The sequence below is a fragment of the Euwallacea similis genome, chromosome 9 (assembly GCF_039881205.1).
Source record: "Euwallacea similis isolate ESF13 chromosome 9, ESF131.1, whole genome shotgun sequence".
NCBI lineage: Eukaryota > Metazoa > Arthropoda > Insecta > Coleoptera > Curculionidae > Euwallacea > Euwallacea similis.
The window spans coordinates 1,766,076-1,772,067 of record NC_089617.1 but is presented as its reverse complement, the minus strand read 5'-3'; positions in this window follow the sequence as shown (position 1 = coordinate 1,772,067).

Below are 5,992 nucleotides of genomic sequence, written 5' to 3'. Positions count from 1 at the left end.
TGGTACGCAATCGGACACGAAAGCGCCTTGGGCTCTTGAGTCGTGGCGTAATAAATGTCAAAAACCTTTTTAATGAAAAAAAAAGAGCGGCACAAGTAAATGGGCGACCATTTCACCAAATGTTCTTTTTCGAAAATTGTGGCCAATGTAGGTGGCAATAAAAGTAATTTCTCAAAAAAAGAGCGGCTCTAGTAAATTGATCGAGTATATTTGGGTCGCCCTCCCGACATCGTCAAACGATTATCCATCAACCTGCTTGAAAATCGTCATTTTATTGTAATGTAGAAATACCTCTAACTCCTCATTATAACCGTTAAAAAACTCAAAAAGGGCGGCACAAGCAAATTAACCTCAATTTCCAGAATTATTTTTGCGTACTCTATAAATTATTTTTACATACAGAGGTGACCAAAATAGACAATATAATTTTTCTAAAAATAATGACAGTAATAAATGGGCCACCCATCTACCTGGGTCGTCTTTGCCACTCCTTATTTAACGGTGGTTAAGTAATATCAATTAAAACCACCTCAATATGATAAGAAAATATATAAGGTAGGAATGAAGAGTTGCGTTAAAGAGCGGACCAGGTAAAAAAGAACCGAAAGCATAGTAAAATCACTGAAATACAATCACAATTGGAGCCTAATGTTCAAAGTCCGCTAGTTAAATTCGACTGTTCAAGATATAAAGGTCGCACAAATAAAAATGCAAGGGGGGCTAACTAAAAAATTAGTAATTCATAAAAAATCATTTTTTAGACGGGTGAGTATATCATAAATTTAAAATAACGAAGGTTCAGGTTAATTCAGTTAGTTTGGATTAAATTGAAAATGTGGTCTGTATATAAAAAGGCGGTTCCAGTAAATGTCGAAGGGCGACCAAATAAAATATAGGTCTGGCGATGTTCGGAGGCTGAAGCTTTGCACGCGAAAGCGAAAATTAAATTTGGAAGGTATACGGATTATTTTTTCTCGAAGGTCCACGACTTTTCTCCACGTAGAAAAAATGGTTCTACCCTGTACATGATGGTTCGAGTTTTACGATTACATACTAAACCTGCTTAAAGTATGTTTTCTAAAATAGAACCCACTCTGTATATTAACAAATATGCTGAAAAACAATTAAATTTCCTTTAGAACGATGTATCAAGCTTCTATACCTAAACCGTCACATTTCAGAAATAAATGTTATTTTGTGTATCGCCTCTAAATATATTTGCGATTATTTTGGCATATTTGCTGAAGATGGCTCTGGACCGCAATGTTGGTTGAAAATAAGTCGACTGTCAATTCTTCAAACAATTTGACAGGTAGCTCCATAGGTTGCGATTAATCATTTGCGCGTCTATGCGGATGCAAAATAATGGTATTAAATGTGGCACAAGTTCAAAGCGTCCTAAATAACTTGAATTCTAACTAAAACTCACATAAACAATGAAATAATACAATTATTTGATGTTTACATTAGACGCTCAAAATGACCGCTATTGGATTCTAAGCACTTCAAAATGCATATATTTAAAGGCTGATTTGTGGCCCTCTGGAACTCATTTACATCAAGCTCACGAATACGGTTGGTTACGTTTTGACGCAGTTCTTCTTTACGGTTTACTGATGTGATGTAAACTTATTCTCCTATTCCACAAGCAAAAATCAAATGGGGTAAAATTGGGAAATGTAGGAGGCCAGTGGGAGGAGGAAATGTTGGAATCCAATTTCTTTAGCCGTATGTGGATTCAGATCAATCCAAAAAGGCCCATTTTGTGTGTTGAAATGTTTTCTCTGGGAAACTAGGCTTCGTCTCCAAAGCTTCACAAAAGTAGATCTTGCGTTCGTTACTGGCTTTTGAAATTGGACTTTTGCGAACTTGAATGCATGCATGTTCTGCTTGGCCAGCATTCTTTAGATTGAAGCATAAGTTTAATAACTAACGAAGTTGTGTTGTATCCGCTTAAACTTCTTCTCGTTCATTTGCTGTAAATCAGGGTATATTTCATTGAACTCTCAGCATGTTCTTGCTATAAAATTTAGTCGCATTATGCATGAAGAACAAATAATTTTATCGAAACTTCACTTAAACACACCGGTTTTCTGTTAGAAGTCTTTACGATTTTGGAGGTTCTGTAAAATGGTGGTCCCTTAGAGTGCTTTTCCAAGGCTCCAGGACCTCGATTGAAGTATTCACGATCAATTTAGGATCTATGTCTGTCCGCTAAACCGAAAAACAGCGCATCAAAAACAAAGGAGGGGAGGTACCTACTTTTTGCCCATTTTCAAATTTAAAACACTGATATCTCGGAAACACAAAGCAATTTCTTTAAAAAATACTTCAAATTAATCGTCTCTTAATAGTCTTTCGCTTTCGGCAAATGTGCCAAAATAATCCAATGTTTGAGACAATACATGAAACAGCGTTTATTTGTGAATTATGAGGGTTTAGGTATGAGAACATGATATATCATTCTAAATGAGACTTAATTGTCTTTCAGCGTATTTGCTAATGTATAGGGTGTTTTATTTAAAAAATGCACCTCAGGCACGTTCAATGTCTAACCGCAAAATCATGGATTTTGAGCCCCCTGTACAAGGCAGGACTATTTTTTCTGCACGGGACAAATTCGTGGATCGTTCCGAAACAAACTTCCGAAATGTCTGTTTTTGGTGAATTTAAATTGCACTGCGACAGAGCCTTTATTGGGGTCAACGTTAGATAATATTTCGAAAACCGCCAGAGATAGGTATCGGAATTGTTAAGTGGGAATCATCAAAAAGAAATAGCGGACCTAAAAATGAAATGATTTACTGGGTGTTTCATTTAATGTGTCGGAATTGCCAGCACTTTTTTATATATATTATTGACAACGCCGCATTGCCGAAATCATTTTGCAAATGTTCGGGCCGATCATGTGTCCCGTTTTCAGTAAACGTCCAACCTACCGTCAACCGTGAATCGCCCTGTATAGTGATTCAGAAGGGAGGTATTTTATGCAAAAAACCGAAGGTTTCGGGAATTTAGAGAGGCTTTACTAGAGATATTAATGAGCATTGGCAATTAACTGGAGAGCAATTTGCCATCGGGCTACGTCATCGAGAGCAAAACATAACGATTTTTAATACCCGTGTAGTAAAGTAAATTTAAATAGGTCTCGTTTTGAATGGACGTGTGCGTAGCGTACGCGGCATGAACGAATGAATGAACTCCTGCCAATATTTATTTACAATTATTTATACGGGAAAAAATAATCGACCTGATGAAATACGATTGTTGAAAATCTCATTAAGATACACGGGGCAATAAAATCGTCGGCTTTGACACATACACAAACAACGGCGGCGCACGACCACGACGTTTTCGTATTTATGGCCCGATTTGTTGCACTTGTCCGCCGAGATTCAATGATTACGTAGTATTGTAGTAAATAATGCATCTATCCGGGGTTTCTCTCAAGTATGACTCGTCTCGATCCATCTTAAAGCATTAGTTAATGCCGAAGGTAGCGCGGGAATTAGATAAATTACTGGGCCCGCCCTTTTGCTCGCACAGTCGCATGATGTGTTTGCATCGAAAATCATCCCCCGGCTCAAAAACGATCGCTCTTTTTACTGGGGTCGCCCTTTTTGTCAACTTTGTACTAAGGCTGCCCTTTTGCTAAGGCGAATTATTAGGTCGCCCTTTTGCATAATCGCTTTTATTTCAGCCTCCTTTTGTCCCATAGCTCTCACCTCCGTCTTATCATTATTTGCCGCGTCCTAGAGATAAATTACCTGGGTCGCCCTTTTGATAATTATTACTTCCACGAGCCCTCCGGGGTTTTACCACCTCAGCTCTGACTGATTTACTCAATTATTACACACAGTAGTGTGAGTAAATAAAAGGCGGGTTTCCCACAAATAGTCGTCTACCTACTTTATGAAATATGACAATATCGTCAGCTGTTGGCGCACTTGACATGTCAATAGATCACTAACTAAAGATGGGCACACGCCTAATTAAGTATTATATTGGCTAATCGGTTTTATGGCGCTCCATTGAAAGGGACCCCCTGTTTGCTTTTATAATTTTATTGAGTGCGGATTGTGCATTAAATGGGCGTTACGATGTAATGAGAGCGTAAATGAGGTTTACAAGTTGTTCGGGTTTATTTTTAGGTCAGGTGACAAAACCTAATCGATTTACTGTTCTGCCAGGCCTTGGGACTCTGGTGTGGTTGGAGACACTCCCATTTCTTGATTGTCTTGGAGAAATTTATTAAAGCATCTGTAGAAGAAAATTTCATAAAACTCCTATCCCTGTGACTTTTGGAGGAATTTACTAGGGTCGCTCTAGGCGTTCAACTGTAGTCCAATTAAAATGACGCCCCAACGTAGCTAAAATTTAGTTAATTGCCCCAAGGACATTTTTTCGCTACAGTCGCCCTCTTGTAGAGCCTCTTTACCAGAATCGCCCTTTTATCTTTGTCTGCAGGTGTATTTACCGCTCTTTCCTATGCGCGATTTTCCACATCCTAGTCTGCGAAGACATTGAATTTTTATATGGTTTTTGCACATTTTTGTGTAGCATTGGCACCAGAAATATCCATCTGAAGTCTGTTGTGAGGAATATGATCAAGAGATTTTGGTCAGTTGTTCTCTTTAGCGCCCTTTATTCCCTGTTGACGTCAGAATTCTATTCATATTCACAATAATTTCGAAACTATAATTAGGTTATTTTCCAGCTCCTTTAATCTCAAACAGCATTTTTTTACTTGAGCCGCCCTTTTGTACAAGCTGTATATTTGGGTCGCCCATTTATTTCTTTCGTTGTGGAGCTATGTATGTTTGACATTAAAAATATATTGGAAAGTCATACGAAAGCTCCTCCGAATCTCATGGTTAGTTTACTAGCTCCGTCCTTTTTTTAACTTGGATCTTTGCACATTCTTGTCCTCGTCTTTTATCGATTTTTGACGACATTTTTGCAAGATTTTCTATTACAGGAAAGTTTCCACCAATTAGCACATTTAAAGTAATGGTGATTTGCTGCATTTCTTGAGTTACATGAACAGTTATTTGAACTGCCCCTGTAAAGGGGTTGTTTATTTGGGTCGCCCTTTTAATTCAACATGTACCGCAACGTATTTACCTCAAAGAATATTGCAAGGACTATGGACGTTTTCTAGAATGTTTAAAGCCAAGTTTTGTCGCAGCTAGTCGCCCTTTTCGAAGTGCGATCTTGGGTTATTCCAAATTTTTGGAGTTATTTCAATAAACCCTAATTAACCTATATAAAATTTGAAGCATTTCTTGAGCTTGTTATTAAAGTCGCCCTTTTACTTCAACAAACCGGGTAACTCCAATCGAATCGAACAGATTTTGTTAAGATTAAATGTTTAATTAATAATTTAATAAATAAATAAATTTGTATCTGCATCAAAAACAGTATGTCAGAATTGAACCGATCTTGTTTCATTGCGGAAATTTGATTCGTATACCTAGGGTTAACAAAAAGTTTAAATATCAGAAAATGTGGATTTATATGCAGTTGCCCGTTCAAAAGGGTACTTGTAAAATAGATCGTTTAAAAGGTAATTTCAAGTAAATTGTGATTTTAAATAAACAAATATACCTTGTCATAAAAAAATAAAAGTTGGTGCTGATTGCGGAGAATTGCGTGAAATGACAAATGACATTGTCACATTAATGCTTAAAATTTCAAATCTCTATCCATAGTAACAACTATGTTCATTTGATTTGGGTCATCCGGTATACGAAGCTTTGATTGATTTTAAAATTGTATTGAAAATAAATATGAAAATTTTCTTGAATCTCAAATAGCAAATTTACTAAAGTTGCTTATTTCCTAAGTGCCTTATTTCCACGTTGTTGTCCGTGCCTTTAGCCGAAATTCGACGCGGTTTTCCTAAAATTTTCTAGATATTGCCTCTTGAAATTTCTTGTTGAAGTCTGTCTCAAACAGTAGAGGCACATAAACTCTTACTAGAACCGTTCTT